This window comes from Diabrotica virgifera, chromosome 6, assembly GCF_917563875.1.
Source record: "Diabrotica virgifera virgifera chromosome 6, PGI_DIABVI_V3a".
Taxonomy (NCBI): Eukaryota; Metazoa; Arthropoda; class Insecta; order Coleoptera; family Chrysomelidae; genus Diabrotica; species Diabrotica virgifera.
Genome location: NC_065448.1, coordinates 207,274,786 through 207,286,941, shown reverse-complemented (window position 1 = coordinate 207,286,941; position 12,156 = coordinate 207,274,786).

Genomic DNA, 12,156 nt, shown 5'->3' with positions numbered 1-12,156 from the left:
GTTTTAGTGGTTACAATATAGTCCGCAATGACAGAAACGATGGCTACGCTGGTGTGGCAATTTTGGTACACAAATCTCTTCGTTTTGTTGAACATAAAATCAATATAAATTACAATGAAAATATTTTAGTGTGTGCTATCCAAGTTAAATATGGAACTTTATTGTTAAATTTTTTATCTATTTATAAACCTCCAAAAATACAAACAAAATATGACGATTTGACTAAAATTTTTGAACAATTTGAGGGTCCTTTAATTATAAGTGGTGACTTTAATGCACACCACTCTATATGGGGTTGTCGTAATAATGATACCATAGGGTCACAACTTATAAATGTCGCAGATGATTTAAATTTAACAGTTTTAAATAATGGCGAACCTACAATTTTGAGACGTCCTGATCAACAAGATTCGGCTGTCGATGTAACTTTTTGTTCACCTGAATTGGTTAACAAGACATCTTGGAATGTCATTCCTGACACTCTAGGATCAAATCACTATGTCATATCTATAGAACTTCTTTTTGCAATTAATGAAAATGAAATATCTCCTAAAAATAAATGGAATATTAAAAAAGCCAATTGGGCGTTATATACCTCTACTATTCAAAATTTACACGATACAAACAATTTTCACTGGGATAATCTAATTGATAAGTACTCCTTCTTCATAAATAATATAAATACGGCTGCGGGAGCAGCTATACCCCAATATAAACCTTATAAATGTAAAAGGCACCCACCTCCTTGGTGGAATATTGATTGTGACAATATTATCAAACAACGAAAATTGGCTCTAATAAATTACAAGAAAAAAAGTAATTTTGAAAATTATGTTCAATATCAGGAGATTGCAGCTAGAACCAAAAAAACATTAAAAAGTATAGCCAAAAAGCATTGGATTGAATGGGTCTCTTCGCTCAATAAAAATACATCCGCTACAACTCTTTGGAATCAAGCTAAAAAACTTTACAGAAAACCGCTATCAAACATAAAATCTTTAGATCAGAAATGGATGGATGGCTTTCTTATTAAAGTTGCACCCCCAACTGCGAACCCTCAAATAATTCCCAGCTCCATAGCATCAACCCCAGCTGATAAAAATCATTTTCTCTTAAAACTTTTTACTTACAATGAACTAATTTTCGCTATAAATAATCGTAAAGATAATAGTCCAGGATACGATCATATCAAATACTCCATGCTTTTAAACCTTCCAGAAGTAGCAAAACATTTTCTATTGGACCTTTTTAATCGTATAGTTCAAGACAATTCTGACGTAAATATTTTTAAAGACATAATTGTTATTCCGATTCTAAAGCCTACAAAAGACCCAAATTCAGCCGAATCTTATCGACCCATTTCTCTTTTTTCGTGTGTATTTAAAACTTTGGAACGTATGTTAAAAAACAGACTAGAATGGTGGGTCCATACTAAAAAGTTACTACCAAACAATCAATTTGGATACAGACGAGGATGTGGAGCTTTAGATGCTTTAGCTACACTTGTAGCGGACATACAGGGTAATTTTTCTAGAAATAATTATTTGCCTACTTTATCACTAGATATAGAAGGCGCTTATGACAGTGTGTGTTTACCTCGATTAAAAGACAAAATGATCAATCAGTTTCAAATACCCATAAAACTAGCACAAACTATTCTTAATTTCTACACTGATAGACGCCTATACGTTAGAAACCATAAAAATTAACTTCTTGGACCACGTTATAATAGTTGGGGATTACCTCAGGGATCAGTCTTAAGCCCTTTTCTTTTTAATCTGTATACGGCTGATTTTCATAGCCTTAATGCATTAAGTATTACTTACAAAACAATCCAATATGCGGATGACTTCCTCATATATACAGAAAGGACAAAATCAGTGGCGTAGCTAGCCCCACAGGGGCCCCATATCAAGGTTCGTTGCGGGGCCCTTTTCGACGACTGATGTGGGATAGTGCTAAAAAAATGTTAAACAAAAGAAGCAAAAACGTTTGTATAGAATAGAATAGAAATATACTTTTTATTGTCACTGAAAATTTTACAATTTTATGGACAAAGAAAGCTTACAAAGAGTCGAAAAAAAATAACAAATACAGTTTACTAAAATTACATAAATCGTCAATATTATTACAAAATATAATATAATGAAATAAAACAAAACAATACAGGGTGTTTCATTAATAAATGGAAATCTTTGAACTGTATATTCTTCGGCTCAAAATATTAAGGTATAACCCAAATCACCTACTCCGAAAATACTTCCTAAGGGAGCTTGAGTTCTTTGAAGATGCTCTTTTTTAATTAATTTCTTTTTAAATACCTCTAGAACGCTTCTATTTAGAAAAACTAAAACTGGTATGCCTATTTATCTTCCAGAGATAAATCGATTTCATAAATTGCGAATTTCTAGTACGGGTCATATGTGTCCTTTTTGGGTAGGGCAGCGGTTATTTTATCGCATAACTTTTTTGTATTTAACTTTTATTTTTGAAACTGGATTATTAAATTGTGAGGTATTCTAGTACTAAAAGTTACTCTTGCTTTAAGTAGGTGGGATACACTGTTTTCTAGAAAAATCGATTTGAAAAAATTTATCGTCTTTTGAATGTGAACAAAATTTGAAAAAAAAAATTAAAAAAAACGGTGTATTTTACCGACTTAAAGCAAGAGTAACTTTAAGTATCAGAATACCTTATAATTGAATAATCTAGTGTCAAAAATGCTTAAAAATTAAAGACACAAAAAATAATGCGATAAAATAACCGTGGACCTACCCAAAACGGACGCATATGACCGTTACTAGAAATTCGCAATTGATGAAATCGATTCATCTCTGGAATAAACGTACCAGTTTCCTTTTTTTTTCATAGCTTTTTTCAAATTAAAAAACGCAAAATTTTCAAATCGACGGTTCTAGAAAACGATGTATACTACAGACGCAAGAGTACTATTGTACTATTCGTTACTAAAATGCCTCACAATTTAATAATCCAGTGTCAAAAAGGCTTCAAGGTTAAAGACAAAAAAGGAATGCGATAAAAAAATAATCATTGCCCTACCCAAAACGGATGCCCATGACCCGTACTAAAAATTCTAAATTTATGGAATCGATTTATATCTGGAAGATAAATTGGCGTACCAGTTTCCGTTTCTCTAAATTGAAGCGTTCTGGAGGTATTTAAAAGAACTAATTACAAGGCGCCTTCTTCAAAGCGCTCTATCTCCCCTAGGATGCATATTCGGACTAGGTGATTTGGGTTCAATTTTAATATTTTTAGCCCAGGAATCTACAGTTAAAATAATTACAATTATTAATGAAACACATTGTATATTGCAAAATTTAAATAAATTGCATAATACATACAACCTTAGGAACTAATAAGTTCTGCGTATAACACCCAAATATAGATATCTAAGAAACTCAATATACAAAAGTCGAAAAATAGATTTGAATTGTAGAGATCCATTGTTTGAAAATAGATTCAGTTTTTTCAAGCCAAGAGTTATTGGACATTGGAAATAAGCGTAACAAAGAAGCTCTGTTCTTACGATGCGAGCGGCCGGTAAATAGATATAGCTAAATACAATTTATAGATAAAGAACCGATTACACAAAAATATACGCAAACAATACACAAGGTTTCATGTATTCAAACATAACGCGATTACAAAAATTGCAATTTGGCATTATACTTTATATAATGTCTCTCACGCAGGCAAAGGTGAAGAGACAATAAACAGTAGCTTGAAAACAAAAAAGCTCTGTTGTTATGGAATAAAGGCAAAGGGCAAAAAATAGATGGGTACCTGTACATAAATATAGTTTTATATAGATAAAGAATCCATTACACAAAAATGTCGATATCCAAACAATATACACTGTTTCAAAGCGTTTTAATAGTGAAATAATTGTAGAATATTTTGTGCAATTTTTTTAAATGGAATTTTGTTTCGACATGTCGCGCTAGGGCCCCTGAATGTCGGGGCCCCGTATAATTGATACGGCTGATACGGCGGTAGCTACGCCTCTGGACAAAATATGAACCCTCCCTTACAATCTTAAGAAAATTGCATGAATATTTCTCAAAATGGTTTTGTGAAAATGGTTTTAATTTATCCACTAGTAAATCTAATGTGTGTATTTTTTCACAACATAATATTCCTAACACAAATACTATTTTATTAAATGGCCAAACTTTAAATTTCTGCAAGTCAATAAAGTATCTAGGCATGTTTCTAGATCAAAAGCTAACTTGGAAATTACACATCGAGTATATGCTTGACAAAAGCAATAAAGGTCTAAACTTTTTAAAATCCATTTCTAAAACTTGGTGGGGAGCTGATGTAGAAACAGCTTTACTATTTTACAAATCTTACATCAGATCTATTCTGGACTATGGATGTATACTTTATGGATCAGCAAGTAAACAAATTTTAAATAAAATTGATGTATTTCAACGTACTGTTCTACGTATCTGTATGGGAGCAATGAAGTCTACTCCAATAGCACCATTGCATGTTGAAGCTTTAGAACCTCCCTTGAATTTTAGAAGAGATTATCTGAGTGAAAAATTTGTTGTGAAAATTGCATGTATCAATAATTCATTATATTCTAGCATAAGCTCACTAAACACAGATGATCTAACAAACAGTTACTGGACTCATAAAAATACACCAACCCTGTGTACAGCCTTTAGAACCATATGCAACAATAAGTATATCAACAATATCAACAACCTTGATACTAACGACTATTTCGCATTTTTTTATGAACCTGATATACATATACCTACATATTATAATAGTTCATTATTAGATTTATGCATCTTGAATTCCTGTATAGACAAATGGCCCAAAGCAACTGTAATCTATACAGATGCATCCAAAACATCGGAAGGGACCGGATGTGCTTTCTACATTCCATCTAAGTCAACAGACAAAATGTTCAAATTACCTTCTAATTGCTCAATTTTTAGTGCAGAAGCAATTGCAATTCTTGAATCCTTGATATATTTCGATAGTTTAAACAATAATTCAGTGTTAATAATATCCGATTCATTGTCAGTTTTATTATCTCTCAAAAATTCAAAATTACCCAATTATAATTCTAATCCTTTCATTTACCAAATTAAGAACATGCTTGTCAAGCTTAAAAATAAAAATAAAACTACTAATTTTATTTGGGTAAAAGCTCATGTTGGTACAAAATATAATGAGCATGTTGATTCTTTAGCTAAAGCTGCAATAGCCTCTTCAGCTGAAATTGTACCAGAGGAGAGAATTTGTATTCCTGACACTTTTTGTATCTCTAAAACAAATCAAATAGATCGTTGGAAAACTTATTGGCAAACTTTTTGTAACCACTCAACAACACAATATATTTATATACAACCACAAATTCCAAATTCGAGATGGTTTAAGAAATTTATTAACATCCGTAAATATATAACAACCTTAATAAGATTGAGATTTGGTCATGCTTGTTATCCTACTCATCTTGCTAAAATCAAAATTTACAATTCAGACTTATGTGAAACATGTCAAGAACAAGGAGATCTTAATCATATCTTTTTTAACTGTTCCAAATATATTCAGCATATAGGAACTCTTTTAAGCAGCTTGCAAACGCTGCAAATATTTCCTCCGTACCAAATAAATAACCTATTGGCTACTAATGACAAAAGAGTATATGATTGTCTAATCAAATTTATACATAGTACAAATGTATGTCTGTAATAAATTTAATCTCGTTAACCTTTTTTTTTACCCAATTGTTTATATTCCCTCCTTTTCCCTATTTATAGTAATGTCTTTTAGTAATTTTTAAGAGGTTTTTTTTTTCTTTTGACTATTTTGATCTGTTTGCAATAGTAGATATAGATAGACACTTTTTTATTTAGTATTAAGTAAATTAGAATAATATGTTTTTCTTTTTAATAATTTGTATTAGGTTTAATAGTTTTTTTTGTATTAGTATTAATTATAATCAAGTTGCATCTGGCTAAATAGCTAAGTGCTAAAGTCACAAATAAAAAAAAAAAAATTACAAGTGAAATTTAATAAAAAATTTTCTTCTTGGTAAAAGGTATATTATTTGATACTAATATACATTTATACAATGACAATGTAGGTAATAACTATTAACACCAATATAAAATAAAATTTTATACCTTTCACTGCAGGAAACCACCCCTTCAGTAACAGTAAATAATGTTTGTGCCTAATAAACGCATAGATGAGAAGGAAAAAATACTCAAGTCAAATACATAATCATAATTCATAGATTATTGGTTTCATTAAGGGTAATTATCATAAATTCGAGTAAAAGATTCACTTTAAACGGGCTCCACACTCGTGGCGAAGTTACTTCGCCAAAGTTGACCGAAGTCCGAAGTACCTCTCTACACACCCGTTCTACTTCGCGAGGAACGCTTCGCGAAGATCCCTTTGACTCGGACGCGCCAGACCGACAGAGAATGGAAGTAGAACGAAGTGAGGTAAAGTTGCACAAGGTGGCCGTCTACACTCCCGTACTTGTTGAACCTCGATCGACTTCTGCGCGAGTGTGGAGCTCAAATTATACGAGTAAAACTGCTTGATCCAGCAAGTTGTGTATCATCATGGGTGAGGGATGGGCCGCGAATATGAAAAACATCATAAAGTGGGTCGCCAGACATATAAGGTTGGGAACCACTGGTTTACAACATAAAATCGATTGGATAGTATGCCAAGCGTAATTCAATCTACTTCAAAGAAAAAAATTAGGAAGGAACAACAAAATGTAATATATTTTTGATGGAGTAAGTTCAACATTTCAGGACAGGAATAATTATTTTTTCAGTAATAACACAATATTTGATTTTTGAGATTTCTCTAGCTGTTCATGAAATAATTAAAATTGTATTTAAAAAATGATTATCTCATTTAAAATAAATATTTCTTATTTACCAAACCTTCGGTTTGGCGCCCCTTTGGGGTTACGCCCGCGTGCGCCGCACGCTAGCAGATTGCTAGCGGATTCAACGTCCAGTGTTCTTCAAATTCTGAACTCCCTATTTCGATTTTTTCTTTTATTGGTTTTTTTCATAATAATTATAATATTTATGTTTTCCTTTTCTCGATTTAATGCGAGTCCCATTGCCTTCTCTTGCTCTTTTATTCCTTCTAGCATTTCTTTGACTACATTTCTGTTATTTGCAATAATTACGTCGTCTGCATATAGGTGATTATTTGCTCGCCTCTTGTTCTCAAGTTCCCTTTATAGACCAGAGCGGATTTGTTTTGAGGTGGATGTGAGAGGTGGCATTCGGATTTTTGCAGATAAAGTTAGGTGACAACTTCATTAATTATAATTGACTTCTCAAATATGTCCGGAACATTAATAAAAAAATTAAAATATTTAAAAATTTCGATAAACATCGAATTTCTTCTACTTTCTTTGCTTTTAACTTTAAAACGATTCATTTTGGAACAAAGTCGTACAGAAATAAAATAAAAATAATTAAATTTTGTATTATATACGACTGGTTAAAAATGTCTTAAATTATTACCCTTCCTGCAAAATAGCCATAAATACAAAATGAGGGGGCAAAATAAGCCTGTTTTGTTCAATGTTTTTCAACCACTTTGGTTGCACTTAGAACCTGCGTAATTCGCTTAAAAAATTCTTATAACATACTTAAACCGTCCACCAAATTTCATTAAAATCGACCCAATAGATTTTGCATAATAATTTTGCAATCTAAATCTTTTAAAAAAGTTCAAATTTTTTAAAAACTTTTTGAACAAAAAGTAGACCATTTAAAAGTTTGCTATTTTTTTACATATAAAGAGGCGCTTTACCTATCTAATACACCTTACAGAATTAAAATCGGATTATTTAAGCAGCCTCAGCAATGTTTTAAAGTTATAAACAATTTTTTGACTTTGACTTTTTGACTGATTAGTTGATTAGTGCTGTCGCCAGGAGGGGGTGCAACGACTTGATTTATTTAGATGGACTTACCCAAGTTTTTTTATGTATTTTGACCCGTGAACACGAATTTTTTGGGTAACAGTTGATCCGGATATCGATAAGATTGTTAAAGAACTTGAGGAATTGCATAACATCGATTTTTCACAAAATAATACATTTTTTTGTATTTCTTGGGTAATTCTAAGCAAAAAATGTTCATACAAGTTTTTTCGTAGGATGCATAGTTTTCGAGATAAACGCGGTTGAACTTGAAAAAATCGAAAAACTGCAATTTTTGAACCCGAATAATAGTCCAGAAAGCCACTGCGCATCCGCTAGAAAAAATATTCTAATTCGGATTTTTTGCACAATCTTACTTAAAATGGACCCCTTTTAACAAATTTGCATGTTGCCAGGACCAAAAGTTGGTCAAAAATTTTTTAAACGTTTTTTTTTTGTTTTTTCCCTAAAATTATTTTTTTGCATGGAACAAATTTTTTTTAGGTTTTTTGGATCATTCCAAACAGAAAAGGTCTTTAGTGACTTTTCTCTAAAGTTGATAGTTTTTGACATATAAGCGATTAAACATTGAAAAATTGCGAAATCGACCATTTTTAACCCTCAAAAACTATGTGAAAAACTAAAAATTTGAATGTTGTCAAGGTAGGTAGATATTCTGTAAACATCGATTGATGAAATCCCGAAGAGTTTTTTTGCAATACAATATCAAAAACCCCTTTGTTTTTTAATTGACAATCAAGCGTGCGCGACACTATTTTCCATCGTTGTATGTGTATACAGTATGGTGCAAATGAAAGGAATAAATTCGTTATTTCGTAAACCGGTGACTTTAAGGAAAAATCCCAAAACAGATCGGTTTTTATTTTTAAGTTATGATATTGTGGCATATATAGTACACTAGTGACGTCATCCACCTGGGCGTGATGACGTAATCGATGATTTTTATAAATGAGAATACGGGTCGTGTGCTGGCTCATTTGAAAGGTTCTTCAATTATCTATTCAGTAATATAAACATGTACATAATTATACACGGTGTCCAAAAAAATTTTATTAAATTAAATCATTTGGCAAATTGACAAAAAAATTAAATTATTGGACACCCTGTATAAATAATTATGTAAATGTTTATACTACTGAATAGAGAATTGAAGAACCTTTCAAATGAGCTAGCACACGACCCCTAGTTTGTTAAAAGTAACAAAGTTTGTTAAAAGGGGAATTAGAATATTTTTCCTAGCGGATGCGCAGTGGCTTTCTGGACTATAACTTTTGATTAAAAAATAAAATAGCAATTCTGCTGACAGCATTTGAAAGTTTAATTCAAATTATACTCGTTTTAATTATTTGCATTGCTAAAAATTAATTTTTTTATTGTTAAACAAAGCTATTTGTTTATAAGCCAAAAAATTGTTTATAATTTTGAAACATTGCTGAAGCCCCTTAAATAAACCGATTTTAATTCCGTAAAGTGTATTAGATAGGTAGAGCGCCTCTTTATATGTAAAAAAATTAGCCAACTTCTAAATGGTCTACTTTTTGTTCAGAAAGATTTTTAAAAATTTGAACTTTTTTAAAAACATTTAGATTGCAAATGTATTATGCAAAATCTATTAGGTTGATTTTAATGAAATTTGGTAGACGGTTAAGGGCCGGTTGTTCGAACGCTAATCAACAATGATCACCATCAAATATTTAATTACTGTCACAACTGTCAATGTCAACTTTGGTTGGGTTACTGAAAACGTAATTGATTATAATTATGAGATTAGTTAATCAATTAACATAACAATTATTAACATAATTGATTAACTAATTTCATAATTGAAATCAATAATTATGTTTTCAGCAACCCAACCAAAGTTGACATTGACATTTGTGACAGTAATTAAATATTTGATAGTGATCATTGTTGATTAGCGTTCGAACAACCGGCCCTAAGTATGTTATAAGAATTTTGTAAGCGAATTACTAAGGTTCTAAGTGCAACCAAAGTGGTTAAAAAACATTGAATTACAACAGGCGTATTTTGCCCCCTTATTTTGTATATATTGCTATATTGCAGAAAGGGTAATACTTTAAAACATTTTTAACCAGTTGTATATCATACAAAATTCAATTGTCTTTATGTTATTTCTGTACGACTTTGTTCGGAAACGAATCGTTTTAAAGTTATAGGCAAAGAAAGTAGAAAAAAATCGATGTTTTTCGAATTTTTTAATTATTTTAATTTTTTTTATTAATGTTCCGGGCATATTTGAGAAGGAGCCTAAGTCAATTATTATTACTGAAGGTGTTACCTAACTTTATCTGCAAAAATCCAAATGCCACCTCTCACATCCAAAAATAGACGTTTTTTCACAGATTAGCCCTGGTCTATTATTTATATTTCTGGGACATATTTTTAAGCTAGATTCAACGGTGTGGTGGATTAGGCATATAATTGTTTACCCCTTTATTTACAATGAGCGCCTCTCTCCCCTCTTTGAGTCTTTATGCTAATTTTGGTAGTTCTTATTGTCATATTTCTTGATTTTCTTGAATTTATGTGAGATTTTAGTAAGAAAATAGTTTCAGGACAATACTAATATTAAGAATGTTTCTAATCATAGGATTAGAAGCAAATTAACAATAGAAAAAGAAAATATTAGAGCAAGAAGACATTAATATTATTTCGGAGTAAAAGCATCTGGTGGAGGAATAAGTTTCAACTGCGCAATTCAGATCAGTTCTTAAATTTTTTGAAAAGCTTATTAGGATCTAACTTATTGACAATAGAAAACCGAAATAATAAGCCTCGTTGGTTAAGGGGACAGGTTTCTTCCGTGCTGCACCTGCAGGTGGAGATTCTGGTTCAAATCCCATCGGGGAGAAAACTTGTTTCCGTGCAAAAAAGGAAAATCAGGAGAAATTGTAGACTAAACTCAACACCGAGTATCAAATAACCAAATAAATTGTAACAGGATAAATAATTGGCAAAAGAAAAGCTAGATATGCGAATTAACTGAAAAACAATAGTAGAAAAAATATGGGAAGGAAATTACCACGATTATTTCATTCATAGGAGATTCTGACCAATAGAAAGATACAGAAATCTAAATTAAGCTGATTATTTCATTCATAGGAGATTCTGACCAATAGAAAGCTACAGAAATCTAAATTAAATCGATAATTTTTGATAATTTCCCGTCGTCAAGTATATTACGTCAGATGCCCTTCGTTGCTACGAAAAAATACATTCAGTGACATTAATGACAATTAATGTTTTAAAAATGATAAAAGTGCTGACTTTCAACCGGCAAATTAATATTTATAACAACTGTTTGTTTAATTGTACTAATTTGTACTTACATAAATAAATTACAATAAAATTTTGGTTTTGAACAGTTTTATTCATGAAATAATCGCAACAAATTGGACTCGATCTCTAAAATTAATATAGAATTTTAGAGCTCTTGTGCAGTTACTACTGATTATTTTTTGATGATTTTAACTTCCAATCGTATAGTAAGATATTTGATCACGTGTTTAATTCTGTCCAATCGGATTAAAATTATACTGAGAATTATCTACTGTAGAAATTTACCGATAGAATTTTTTTAAGTAGATTGTTTCTGTTTAATGGCAACCAGTTTCCTAGTTTTGACAACTGTCACATTTAAGAAAATATCAATAATATACGTATTAAAAAATAATCTTACGAATATCACACGACAGTAAGAATAAATAAGAAAATAATGCTTCATTTTTACTCAAATTTGTTGTCATTGGGCAATACCCACTAGAGCCCTGCGGGCTCTCGTGTCTATTGCCAGACAACAAATTTTCGAAAAACTGTCGCATTATTTTCAGTTTATTCTCACTCTCTTGTGATATTATACCCGATTATTTTTTAATGATTTTAACTTCCAATCGTATAGTAAGATATTTGATCACGTGTTTAATTCTGTCCAATCAGATTAAAATTATACTGAGAATTATCTACTGTAGAAAATTACCGACAGATTTTTTTAAGCGGATTGTTTTTGTTTAATGGCAACCAATTTTTTAGCTTTGCCAACTGTCACATTTAAGAAAATATCCATAATATACGTATTAAAAAATAATCTTACGAATATCACACGACAGTAAGAATAAATAAGAAAATAATGCTTCATTTTTACTCAAATTTGTTGTCATTGG